The sequence below is a fragment of the Abramis brama genome (assembly GCF_963993115.1).
Source record: "Abramis brama genome assembly, chromosome: 8".
Lineage (NCBI taxonomy): Eukaryota > Metazoa > Chordata > Actinopteri > Cypriniformes > Leuciscidae > Abramis > Abramis brama.
Window position 1 is genome coordinate 19,813,827 of NC_139970.1, and position 14,850 is coordinate 19,828,676.

Below are 14,850 nucleotides of genomic sequence, written 5' to 3' on the forward strand. Positions count from 1 at the left end.
GATGGGATCCACCACTGGGACATAGACAAAGAAAAACAGTCTTAACAGTTTAACTTAGATCAGACAGATAATCACCAGACATTCTTACGGACCCGCACACAGTCCATCAATAATATTCAGAGTTTGTTTGAAAAATCTCTGAAATGTACGGTAAAAAAGGCACCTGTGGATGTAGCAATTTAGGTTTTACAAATTGAACTTAAATTAAAGTGAATTTATATAGGCCTATATAATATACTGACAACCAAAATGAAAACAGGTGGTAACGAGAAAGCCACACGATGAATCAAAGTTTATCACAAGTAGCTTTTCAACAATCTGATGTAAATATTAAAATATAGAAGATGCACACAAATACAAAACAGTCATGGTAACACACTAAGGATGCACGATATATCAGCCACCATATTGTTATCGGCCCAATAAGAAAATTTGGCCGATATATTAAAGCTGATTATGGATTTTTTCCTTCAGCTGACACTTCAGATGCGCATTATTTGAATTGCTTGAAATATGATTGGAATCACTTCAAAAAAGGAAAATACAGTTAAGTGCAACAGTTAAGTCTGTCATAAAGGCTACATAAAATTATAATAAGAACATTATAACTGTGTGCTTGGGATGTGGCTTTTAATAATGAGACTTGTTTTTGTAATCAGGCTCTCAAAACTTATATAAAAATTTGGATTTAGATTGATCGGCCAATATATCGGTTATCGGCTTTCAAATATAAAGAATTATCGTATCGGAGAAAATTTTAAACATAAACACCTAATGTAAATAAGTGAGATGAAAAATACTAAGATGAAGCAATTATTTAAATGAAAAGAAAAACATAAAATGTGAAGTGTCACACAGGGAATTCTGGGAACGCAGTTTAAGGCTTTTCACTGGAAATTTTGAGACGAAGATTTTCATTTCCAAAAACTGTTTACAGTAAAACGTCTTTTAAACTTACTTGAAATGTCCTGTTAGTTTCATTATAGTTGTTCACTGTATATAGTAAAGAAAATTAATGTTCACCAATTAATAGGTTTTTACTGTAGCATTTTTAAAGTCTTTTAAAGGAGCATTGCGTAGGTTCTGAAATTTCTAACAGTTACTGACACCAGTGGCCGTTAGAGGAACTGCAGCCAGTCTCATGCTCGTTCTCGGTGCGCACACGCTCGTACAAGCATGACCACATCAACCAGGGTTGCCGCAGCAACCACTGACGGCTCATGGTGATTCACCAGCATAATGTTTGAGGTAAGAAAACACCATTTGAAAACACTACCGATTGCCGCTGCTTACTAATAATGGCTGCCGTGCCGTACGGATGTAATCCCAAATAGACGAGAACGCGCATGACGTCACATTTTGTGAATTTTCGCGCCGATTCGGACCCGACGACTCCACACACAATTGAGCCTACAGGCTGATAGAGGCAACCGTGGTGGACCGTCAAGGCGTCATTCTTTTTATTACATCATGGTTGGCTCATACATGTACAAATGAAAACTCTATCTTAAAGATTTTTTTTAAGTAAAAACCTACACATAGCCCCTTTAACATTAAAATTATGATCATTTTTAACAGTGCAGATTTCCCTGCCCCATTAAGAGCATGAAGTCAAAGGCAACTGTGGTTTGAGTCTAACTTGGGGGTTTTGTAGAATAAGCTGCAAAGTGGACCGGACTTCATGCCAATAGTCAAAGCCTGAGCAGTCAACTAAACTAAATAGAGGATCAGAGGCATTGAAAATAATCTAAAAAATTGAAAAAGTACATCTATTCTACTGTTGGAGTCACAATGTTAAGGTTTAAAAAGCACCATGAGTGAACCTAAAAGATTATGACAGACTCAGAGAAGAAATAGAGGTATGGTAAAAGGGGGGAACTGTGGAGAGAGAAAAAAACCCTGAGGGGGAAAAGAAGAGAGAAAGTAAGATAAAAGAAGAGATAATAGGATTGTCTATCAGGCCCCATCACAGTTTCTAAGAAATTGGGTAAGAGTTCAAGCTGTATTGTTTTACAAAAGAACTACTAGAGGAGAAATTTCACAGAAACCTCACCCATGTTCAAAGTTCACTTATGAGAGAGAACAGGTCCGGAGATGGAGAATACGTAGGATCACGTAACTCTTGGTGTAAACACAGCTTAACACGTCCTACTCTACATCCGTTCCCTGAACTGAGAGAAAAGGGGAGATAAGGAAAGACTCCGGGTATCAAATTCACATTATGGTGTATGTACTCTGCCTTCCGAGAAGGGATTCAGTTATCCTCACAATGTTTGCTACGGCTTTCTTAATATAGTGTGTTTATGAGTGTGTTTAGAGCAAGATATTAGATATTAATGATGTATTTATTATTTTACTAACAATACAAGTTAAACATCATTGTAATGATTTTTAAAAAGCTTTGATAATGCCTTTTCTATAACATGTGTGGATGGGCCAGTTCCATACCTGCTCCTTCTCTCATAATTTACGAGTATGAAAGTGCCATGAATGAAATATTTTTCTTTCCATTTCACGGAATTAATAGACTGTCTGTTTTAAAGATTTGTCATTACTCAGAAAGGTTCATGGAAGTTCAATGTGGCATTTTACGTGTTTTACCAAAAAATGAAAACGAGAAAATGTGGTGGTCAGTAAGATTTATTTTAAATAAATAAATTAATACTTTTATTCAGTAAGGATACATTCAATTAATCAAAATTAACAGTAAAGGCATTTATAATGTTACAAAAGTCTTCAATTTTAAGCAAATGCTTTTCTTTTGAACTTTCTATTCAAACCAAAACCTGAAACATGTATCAGGGTTTCCACGAAAATATTAACTCTTTTCAACATTGATAATAAGAAATGTTTGCAGAAAAACATAGGGCTGCACAATTAATCGAATTTGTAATCGCGATTACAATTACGGATGCCACAATTATGTAATCGTTTAAAGGCGCAATTACAACAAAAAAAACTTCACTTACATTATTCTGTGTGCTTAAGATGTGTTTTTGTTTGTCTTTCAATAGCTTATTTTAAAGGTGCAGTGTGTAATTTTTAGCGGCGAGTTTGCGAATTGCGAGAAGTTACGGTGGCTGACAGGAAGTGATGTCGTCGTCTGAGACAGCAGAGAGTAGCCAGTTAAACAATGAGGTTTCTTAAAGATAAATTAAGAAATTAGGTTTACTTAATTATTCAGTAAAACGATGTTATTGCGAATATTAATGTTACTTGTTCTTCGTTGTGTCAGTGTTTTATTCGCTGACTTTAGCTAGCTTATTTGCATGAAGAACAACATAGTGACGAAACACGTTTGTCCGTTCAGGGCCACTGTAGAAACATGTCGATGTAAGCGCACCCGCTTCAATGTAAATTATGATAATCGTAGTTAATAATCGCAATTACAATTTCAAGGGAATAATCGACAATTATGATTTTTGTCATAATCGTGCAGCCCTAGAAAAACAGCATGCTAGAATGATTTCTGATGGATCATGTCACAGTCGCTCATCGGCCGAGCATCCAAGGAAAAACGTGAGATACTCTCCATTAATTTTAACCAATCAAACATTTGATTGAGATTCGAGAAACTCACTGATTGGTGGATCTCACATCAGGTCATGGACCTCAACAAAAAACACAGTGAAAAGCACAACTGTTTATTTAGAGATGCCAAACACTTAGACACAACTAGACTCAAACAAGCAGAAAACCAAGTTAATTAAATTAAGTGGAGCAACAGCCACCAACGCTGCTCCAAACAAACCCTCTGACAAAACAAAGAAGCAAACACTGCACAAACAGAATCAGACTTGACAGTGAACGCTCAACTTCCCACTGGTACATAGCATAGTGAATTTCTCATGTGAACTCCTCTGTTCTTCCTCTCTCTTTCTTCCTCCTTTCCTTCTATCGCTCACCCTCCCTCTAGCTCAATCTCCTGTCTCTTCTTCTATGTGGTTGACAGCACAAATATGTTGTTATTACCTTTCTCTGAGAGGCTGACAGTGAATGGTCAGGCCTTGGGCTGTGGAGCACTGAAGCAGTCCCAGATATCCACACACAGCGTCTGGTCACCTACTCACAGACAATTAACCTCACTGTCTCCAACATCTGGCATTGGTCAGCACATTTACACCGCTTTCCGAATTATTATGCAAATTGGAATTAAGTGTCATAAACATTCAATATTTTGTTTTTTTAATCAAACTCATGGGCTATTGTATATTGTGTCTCCGGGCTCTTTGGATCACTGAAATCAATCTCAGACACTTGAGATAATTAGTTTGCCAGGTGAACCCAATTAAAGGAAAACTACTTAAGAAGGATGTTCCACATTATTAAGCAGGCCACAGGTTTCAATCAATATGGGAAAGAAAAAGGATCTATCTGCTGCGGAAATGCGTCAAATATTAGATATTTCACGAAAACGTAAGTGTGATCATCGTACTGTGAAGAGATTTGTGGCTGATTCAGGGCACAGACGGGTTCGTGCAGACAAAGGCATAATGAGGAAGGTTACTGCCAGACAAATTCATCGGATTAAAGAGAGCAGCTGCTAAAATGCCATTACAAAGCAGCAAACAGGTATTTGAAGCTGCTGGTGCCTCTGGAGTCCTGCGAACCTCAAGGTGTAGGATCCTCCAGAGGCTTGCAGTTGTGCATAAACCTACTATTCGGCCACCCCTAACCAATGCTCTCAAGCAGAAACGGTTGCAGTGGGCCAAGAAATACATGAAGACTAATTTTCAAACAGTCTTGTTTACTGATGAGTGCCTTGCAACCCTGGATGGTTCAGATGGATGGTGTAGTGGATGGTTGGTGGATGGCCACCATGTCCCAATAAGGGTGCAGAGTCATGTGTTGGGCCGGAATCATAAGGAGAGAGCTGGTAGGCCCCTTTAGGGTCCCTGAAGGTGTGAAAATGACCTCTGCAAAGTATATAGAGTTTCTGACTGACCACTTTCTTCCATGGTACAAAAAGAAGAACCGTGCCTTCCGTAGCAAAATCAACTTCATGCATGACAATCCACCATCTCATGCTGCAAAGAATACCTCTGTGTCATTGGCTGCTATGAGCCTAAAAGGAGAGAAACTCATGGTGTGGCCCCCATCCTCCCCTGACCTCAACCCTATTGAGAACCTTTGGAGCATCCTTAAGCAAAATATCTATGAGGGTGGGAGACAGTTCACATCAAAAAAGCAGCTCTGGGAGGCTATTCTGACATCCTGCAAAGAAATTCAAGCAGAAACTCTCTATAAACTCACAAGTTCAATGGATGCAAGAATTGTGAAGGTGATATCAAAGAAGAGGTCCTATGTTAACATGTAACTTGCCCTGTTAAGATATGTTGATTGAAATAGCTTTTGATTTCAGTAAATATGACCTCCTAATGCTGCAAATTCAACAATTGACCATTTTCAGTTCTTTACAACCTATAAAATGTTTTCAAACTCTGTTGTGCATAATAATTTAGAACAGTGCATTTTGAGTTTCTTTATTTTTGAAAAAAATACTGTTTTCGTTGGGTGGTTTGTTCAATGAAATTCGACTCATACCCTTTAAGGTGATGATACACAGGGCAACTATTTGAGCAATGTTACTGGGCAATCTTGCTGAGCGATTGTTGCTTGGGCACTTTCCCATTGAAAATGGGCAATACATTTCTATCTGGCTAATTTAGATTGGTCGTGGGCCCTGTGTCTCATCTGGTTGCCTGTTGACAGCAACATTGCCCAGCAACATTGCTCAAAAAGTTGCCCTGTGTATCATCACCTTAACGGTTGGTGACATGAAAATTAGTCATTTGCATCGACTGTTTAGGAAAATCAGTGTAAAATATAATTTGCATAATAATTTGGAACACGGTGTATTTCAACAAAACTCATCTTATAGCTGCTAAAACACTCAATATACAGGAATTTCTGCTGCTTAACCCATTGATTGAAATGTTAAAGAGATAGTTCAGCCAAAAATGTAAATTCTGTAATCATTAATCATTAACAAAATTCATTAGCAAAACTCTGCACCAATAAAATCATAAATAATGTATAATATAAAAAATTATAAATAATGCTCCAAAGTTATAGATAGTGTGGATTTACTGTAATGTTCATTAAGGGCAGTGAGCTTTGGGATTTTTTTAGACTTGGAACAGTAGCGCACTTACTTCCTGTCGCATACATTCACTCAAGTGGCCAAGATCGCAAATGTAAGTCCAATGAATGACATCTTCTTGTGCGTTGTCTTTATGACACTAAGTAACGTGACATATAGGAACCAAATGAGGTTTGATATTGCTGAAACTTTGTTCGCGCAACCAATACTCTGTATTTTAAACTTTAAAATAGTCTCACGTGGAAAAAACGTTTATGTCCACTATGGAAAAATGGAGACGCCGGTTGCTTTCATGTCCGCTGTGGACATTAATAGGCAAAACCTCGACAAAAAAAGGAGAGTTACTGTATTAAAACTAAGATAAAGGAATCAGATCTCCAGTGGTTTAAAGTGATGATGAATTGGACTTATACTGTTATTCCACATTAACTGGACATATACCGTTCTTCCACATTCCAGAAATGTAAATTACTCTAACTTTTTATTTTTAAGATTGACACTGAAAAATATTATCTCATTAGAACTGGGAAGCTTTTGTTAAAAAAAAAAAAAAAAAAAAATTATATATATAATGTTCACAGTCCAAATAAAAAAATGTTATTATTCAAAATTTGAAAATATGGACTTATATGGTTCTTCGTCTCAAGGTCTCAAATGATGACAGAATTTTCATGTTTGTGTAAGCTATACTTTTAAATACATGCAGTTACCCAAGAGCCATCTTCTTCAATTCCCGTGACTTCTAGCTACACCTGAGCCTGCGTTCTGCTCTGTCCTGTCTGAGCGAGGGGGAGGGCTGGAGAAGGCTCTGAATCAGCAGGGGAGAGGGGCAAGCAGGGCCCAAATCTGCTGCTCACTCCGAGCTGCAATGAAGCACTTAGAGGCGGTGTTGAATTTCACACTCCTGCCCTGTCCAGTCCAGAATGGCCATTTCACTGAGGAAATTCAAAACCAGCCATGCAGTTAAGAGCAAGCGACCCTTAATTGCAGCCCAAGAAGCCCTTCACAGGGTGTTTATGACTGGAAAATGAATTAATGATCAGTTCAGTGTGCGTGGCAATAGGGTGCTAAAGAGAAGGGCTGAATATGTTGTGTCTGATCATGTTCAGAAGGGATGCATCTGTGCACTTTTTAAGAAGATGTGTGTGCGTTTGTATTACACAGACAGATAACAGAACCTTTCATAAGGGAGATTAGGTCTGATATCTGCTACAAGAAAACACAATCACCTTGCTGGAGCAGCTGATGGAGTGACATGATAAAGCATCTCTATGCCCACAGACTGCCGACATACTGGAAAGACCCTACAAAGATTGCAGGATCTAACCAGGTTGGCAGAGAAGTTAATCAATCTTGCAGGCAACAAATCTGTCATTGATATGATGCTGATTTTGTAAATACTTTTTAAAATTAATTGTATTAATTAATAACTACAATTATTTAAATATACCTATTCAATTATTTGTGTTTTTAATTTCTGAAATAACATTTTGTTTAATTATTATTTGGGATATAATATCAATAATGTCAGGGTTATTCAACTGTTGTGATATCACAAAGAAAACATCCTCATTAAAAACAAAAGTAGTAATTAAGTAGACCTTGGCATTATACTTTATTATTATTTCTCGAAGTAAAAGTAAGCAATGAAGCATTTTTGTAAAAAAAAAATACTACAAATATTTAAAAACGTTTCAATCAAAGTCATGTGGTGCAACCAACATACAAAAAAATACAGGAAATGATATCACAGACCTTGACTGTGTGTCATGGTAAGTTACTTAAAATATAATAATCACTTAAACTATCAAATGTTATGGCTAGGTTAATTCAGGCTCTAATGTCACGTGGTGCAACTTGCCAAAAACACTTCTTAATATTAATGAATTAATAAACATTAAAACTAGGGCTGCATAGAAAATAATAAACCAATTACAAGCATAAATAAATACAATAGAACAAAGATACTAATTAAATAAACAGTGCTTTATGTTTTTCAGGTAAGTCTAACAGTATTTAGGAACAGAAATTGAATAATCAAATGTAAAATAACACTGCATAGTCTTCACTGTATAATGAAATATACAGTGTATAAAATAAAAATAAATGTATCTTTGTTACAGCTACAAAAGAGATTTTCTCTTTGTATTTTGTTGTTTGATTAACATGACAATGACACAGACAGCAGAGGGTATATTAGGATGAATGTTTAAACTGACAGGACCTAAAACACTTCCAAATGATAAACTTCGCAATTAATCCGTGAATCATGTGCGTTTCAAACCATGGTGCCGGTCCGTCCGGATCACAGATCAACTACGATCTATACTTCGTACATCGTATATCCTGCGATGTCGCGGATGATGCACACATCGCGATATCGATGCTAAAACGAACAGTGCTTGGCTGCTTTACATGTCAGTCAAATAGCCTGCCAAACTTTATGCTGCCAAGAAGGGGTGTAACAACAATATATCATTTCACAATATATCGCAATACAAAAATATGTATCGTGGATAGTGACAATATTGTACCGTGTATAGTTCTCCCAAAATAAAAATTACTTTTTTAATTAGTTTATTACAGAGTTTTAGTGTCAGTACTACATTAAACTACTATATAATTTGAAATAGTGTATAATATTCACTGGGGGAATATTTTTGGGTCCTGATAATGCCAAATGTCTAATGTTACCAGTAAAAAGTGGCCTACATTATTTTAAATATATCTAATCAGTGTTAGAGTGCAAGCATATTCGTCTAAAATAATTCTGTATTTTCAGCTTTAGAATCATGAATATATTTTTCTTCTGGTGTCACCATTGTCCTGTGAATTGGGTTACCAGTACTAAGTCCAAGCCTATTCATTTACACCCACAATGTAATGCCAAATTTAGCATTTTAATCAAAAGTAAAAATTTTGTTAAACTTTTATCATATGTCTTGGAGTATTGCAATAATATCGTATCGTGAATATGTATCGAATCGTGACATGAGGGTATCGTTACACCCCAACTGGGAAGTCATAATTCTGTCTACATGAGGTCTGACAGAAAAAAAGTGTGATAAGAGGATAGATGGAAGAAGCAGCCAGGACTGCAATCCAGCAAAGACAGAACAAAGCCATAAAGAGAAAGATGCTCAATGCCGCTATACAAGTCTGAGATAGTCCCTGGAAAGCTTGTGAAAGGAAAAGGTTCAGCCAAGGGACAAAGTCTAGTTCAATTTTCCAGTGAGTTTTCACACTATGTACAGCTCCTCAGTAAAAATCTCCTTAACTGCTAATAGTTACTCATAAGAACGTTCCCCATGGTCAACAAACCTCAATCCCTTAATGAAAACACAATTAACCAAACAATGCCCTCGTTAAATAAATTGCCCTTTCTAATTGAATGCCACCGCAACAGCACTGAACACCCAGATTGCAACCGACACAAACAAAGTCTGCATGGAAAACAAAAGCTAAATGAGGCTTTTGTGCAAACGCACAAAACGCCTGAAGATCCTGAGCAATCACATTTGTCTTTTGTTGAGACTTGTCAAATTTAAAATCTTACATGCGAGCAAACACAGTTTAAATGCTCTAAAATCACCCAACACAATCTAATGGCAATTCGTAACTATTTTACGTTTTGGCGCATTGGTGGCTAATTCGTATGAATTTGTACAATCTTATTAATGCGATTCGCCTATGACTCAGTGACGGTTATGTTCAGGGGTGGACCTTCATGCTCTTTTCCTAAAAATCAAATGTTTTCATACGGTTTTCAATGTACAAATTCATATGGAATCGCCACCTCGTAAAATATTTATGTTTACCTGTGAGATTGTAGAAAATTCATCCCTAGATGAGATCTTCACAAACTGTCATCTTTCATAGTGGCTTTGCATGCACTGAATATTCCATGCGGAAAAAAGGGAGGGGCTTTTTGCAGATTTAGAGGAACAGTCTGGAATAGCGGTGGATGATCGTTTTCACAGTCAAATCTCTTTAGCCTACACATATGACCTATAAAAACCCGTGCTAAAGAAAGAAAAAAATATAATACAGCCTTTCAATCCCATTCAAGCAGAGGAATGACACATTGTAGGAGCGCTTGTGATGCGCAGGATAGCCTAAATCCTCTTTCTTACCAGAGGCAAGCCGACCAAATCAGTCCCATCATTGCTAAATCAGCTGCATGCATAATGCCCGCTTGAGATTACAAATGATTATGGTAAAAATAACAAAACCCCAGCCTGACCTTTAACCTTCATCTGTGCGTTTTATTAGACGGGACGTCTGTCTCCGGAGCTAACAATCTGGGCCTTCTCTCTCTTTTACGAAGGCTCTTATTTTGGGAAAGATTAAAATTTGCTGTAGAACGGCACGTCACAAAAAAAGCAATTTCCAGCTCCAAACCACAAACTCTGCTGTGACGTGATGTTGCAGATGCGAGCCTTTCCCTCCCAACAAGATTTCCACAATCTAAATTTATGGAGACGATGACAAGTGGGATTTTTATTCATACCATCCAGATCCATTCAACAGCTTTAGATAGAGGGTTTAAACAGGGTCAAAATTTCACACAAAAAATGTGCGCGCCATGAACATTTACTATATAAACTGACAACATTTTAGCGGACATCCACCCAGCAAGGGAAAACGGGTAGCCTTAACCACCAGTATGTGATAAATCAATACATTTACAAAATACTAAACCACAAACTATCTGCGGCCACGCTGAATACTTGCAAGAGTCTGCCAAATCCATAAACACTATAATTACAGCCTTTTATAGAAAAGTTAAAGTACATTTAGGTCAAAGTTCTGAGGGAGCCAGTTGCGGAGACGTTGGCGTAAGCCAGCTGAGAGACGCAGAAAACACTTGCCTTGCAAGATTTCTATGCCGGACGCAATTACCAACAAGCACAAACTATAATTTCAAACAAATCATGTCTGGAACTGCAAAACCAAGCTTGTCTCTAATTGACTGATTCATTTGTAAATCACAAGTACATCATTTGTGAGCAAGGGCTGACAGCACTAATAGATATCTTGCCTTTACAGACTGTAACTCAATAACATACACAAAAAACAAAAACAAAAAAAAATCAGCAGAAATGATGGTGCTAAGTCGGAGACGGTGGACATATGATATGAACTTACATCGAAAGCTATGCCCATGTACTAAATAAATGGCGAAGCTCAGATGGAGGGAAACGCTTTGACTAAACAGTCTTTTGTTTGGAGACTGGTGGCTGGTACTGAGAGAGTACCGTGTGCACAGCACATTCCAGAGCCTCGGTCCAGAAAACAGCACATTTGTAAATGAGATCAGTAAAAAAAAAAGTAAAAAAAAAAAGTAAAAAAAAGAGCACTTGGGATATTTTTAGACCATTTCGGCACTAAAAGACTATTCAAATTCCCTCCTTTGGTCATAGAGATAAAAGGAGAACACTGTGATGACAGTATTGTATTAGATTTTTAATGAGAAAAGTTCCCAAGCTATATAAGCAATGATTTTCTAAGCCTTTTTACATTTGTTTAGTAAATACTAAATGGTTAAAAATCATTTAATTAACAATCATTTTTACACTGTAAAAAAAAAATGGTTGCTGCCTTAAATGTTTAAGTACAATCAACTTGGATGTTTAAGTCATTTAAACCTAAATTACATTAAACTGACTTTAAAAAAATTTATTGAATCTTACAGAACTTGTGAAAAAAACTGTTGAAAATTGCTTAACTTATTTTGATGAGTTAAAGCGATGTAAAAACATGTTGTCATAACATATTAATCATATAATTTTTTACAGTGTGTAGCCTACCTCTAGAAAAATCTATAAATGTCAATCATTTTTCCATTCCTGACAATTACAGTTCCAAAAATGTCCTAACACTTCGGGGTTTTCCTTGCCTTTGGGACCCAGTTTATGGCAGAATGTGCCTGATGCATTACGTAAGCTCAATTATGTTGTCTTTCATTGCGCAATGACAGACACAACGTGACACTTACATGAGTTTTGTAATAGAAAATGCAACCAGAGTTGCTACCGTGTTCAGTCGTCATGCCTTAGATTCCACATACCTGTCACTGCAAGGCAACACACTGCAAATCACGACATGTGAAAGAAACGTCAGTAATGGGTGTGATCAGAGCGAAACTTTGAACCGGTCGAAACTGAAAATCTTCATATTATACATTCAACGATACTCAGTTACTCAGACAAGAAATACAACATTATGTTGAAACGCATACGGTTTTGGAATTTTGTGATTGTGATGGGAATATATTAGCACAAGTACCAGCGCTGTGTAGTAAGTATAAGCATGTAAGCTTTTTCAATCCTCTAAGGATGTTTCTTGAGAAACTATAAAAATAGGATTATTGTCTTCAAAGTAGCCCAGTATTTGAGCCACTTACTCAGTAAGCCGGGCAGGAGAAATCCTGACTGGTGTAAAATTAAATTATCATAATGCTGGTAAGTATGCAAGTACTGAGAGTCTGTGAAAGGGAGATGGAAAGGAATACAGTGTCAAGAACCTGACCATAAATGTAGAAAATCCACAACAACTCTAAATCACATGATGCTCCATGTTTACTTTGTGCATGAAAGAAACTATTTTTAAACAAACTCCAGCAATCAGACAGTGTATTAAACTAACTAAATATTTCATTTGGGGGCCCAACTTCTCAAATTACCTTTAACTGTGTCGTAAAATCAACTATTTAAGCATTTTCATTTGCCATCATAGTTTTTTAACAAGCGATGTCCTCTGTTGAGACTGTGTGTAAATGCCATTAAGTTGCATTTTTGTTTACAGTTCTCATAAGATTAGGGGGAAAAGTCACGAAGAGTCATCCAAATTTTCTGAAGAGACTTGATCAATTTATATGACGAACAGATTTAATTTAGGCTTTTATTCACATATTAACACTGATCCGCGAATATAGAAGCTCAACCGAACCTGCTTGACGCACAAGAATGAACCTCATTGGTTCTTGCTGAAGCTCAAACATGCTGCGTAACACGAGAATGAACCTCATTGGTTCTCGCACGTCAAGCGAACATGCTTGAGCTTCCGTTTACCACAACTGATGTGTAAGTTGATGAATGTTTATGTGAATAAAAGCCTAAATTAAATTTGTTCATCGTTATAAAGCGATTGCGTCTCTTCAGACAATTTGGACTAAACCGCTCAATACGTATGGATTAGTTTTACGATCTCTTTATGAACTTTTTCAATCGTCAAAGTGGTAGTTGCGTAGCTGTCTATGGAGGGACAGAAAGCTCTCAGATTTCACCACAAAGATCTTCATTTGTGTTCCGAAAAAGAAAGATGAAAGTCTTACGGGGTTGAAACGACATGAGGGTGAGTAATTAATGACAGAATTTTCATTTTTGGGTGAATAACCCTTTAAATACCATTGAAAACAATCACACTTCACATCAAGGTCCAAGTTTCATTCACTTCCAGAGAAGTAGCCTAATGTGCACTTCTTGCCATGCTAATTCATTCAAAGCACTCTCACCTCAGTGAATTACATTTATATATATTTAAACAATAAACAACAATATAGATAATTATCCCTTAAGGCACTGGATATATATGTCAGGGAAAGCTGTTGTTTTACAATGTGGAATGACTCCATGGCGCGAGCACACAACATGTAGAAAATGACAATGGACATTCTCAGCAGCCATCATTTCATTCTTTCTCTAATATGATGTCTCAAAACAAAAACAAACCAAAAGCGGCATTTAAACTGTAGGCTACTATCAATCAACAGATGACTCTCTGTTACACGGATGTGTCAAATCCAACAACTTTAAGGAGGCGGTTGGGATCTCTATTGTGGCAACAGAGCTGGTAGAGACAAAAGACGAGCGCGAGAGAGACAATCACTCAAAGTGCTCCTGTTTCTTTCTCATTTTGAATTGTAACATATACACCGATCCTCGATATAGAAGCAATATTCATGTAGACGCGTTACTGAACACAGTTTTTGCTAGGAAAGCACACCAAGGCAACTTTAAGCGAGCCTTTATTACTCTAGTTGACATGTTAGTGTGTTCTTTTTCTTACCTTGCAGTAACTCCTGATAGATCGGGCTTTAGGACACGCAGAAAAACACGCTCTCTTTGCAGACTTGGGTTGGTAAGACGATGCGTGGAGAATGTAAATCCGTTTCGGTGAGTTTTTGTCCGTGGGCCCAGGCTGCTTCTCTCTCACTCTCTCTCTCTCTCTCTAACCCTCGGTCTGTGTTCAACCTCTAGCTCTCTCAGCCAGCAGCGCGAGTCAATGCACGGGTGACGTCACCGCTGCCATAGCACAGCGCGCGCGAGGAGGGAGGCGCGAGAGCTCTGGGGGTGCTGATGATAATGGAGGGGCTGCTCAAATATTATTGAAACACTTACAGTATATTAAATACAAATGAAGTATGGTAAAGTTTACAAGAATGTGGAAGTTAATACATGAATGAGGGCAGTGCCCTCATATAATACATTGCAATACATTTAAAATGAAAGTGAAAGATGTGCCTACTAATACAATTATATTTTACAATAAATAAATAAATGATCCGTAATGTAGTTGAAGGTTTAGACTGTCTATGTATGACTTACATATATTATTTTTTATTCCACAAATATTTTATAGTTATTTTACATTTTGGGATTTTAAATTTGATATTTCCATTTTCCTGCACCTAAAAAAAAAAAAAAAAAAACATTTACAAAAATATGGTAGCCTACTGCTGCATG

The 14,850-nt window shown here is 37.1% G+C and overlaps 1 protein-coding gene across 1 annotated transcript in view; it reads right to left on the minus strand.

Annotated features, from left to right (window-relative positions):
• nck2a (NCK adaptor protein 2a) overlaps positions 1–14,391 on the minus strand; it is a 63,773-nt gene extending 49,382 nt beyond the window's left edge. The window contains exon 1 of the mRNA XM_084121604.1: positions 14,174–14,391. The gene's annotated coding sequence lies outside the window, so the exon portion shown is untranslated. The remainder of the gene's footprint in view (positions 1–14,173) is intronic.
• Between the last annotated feature and the right edge of the window lie 459 nt (positions 14,392–14,850).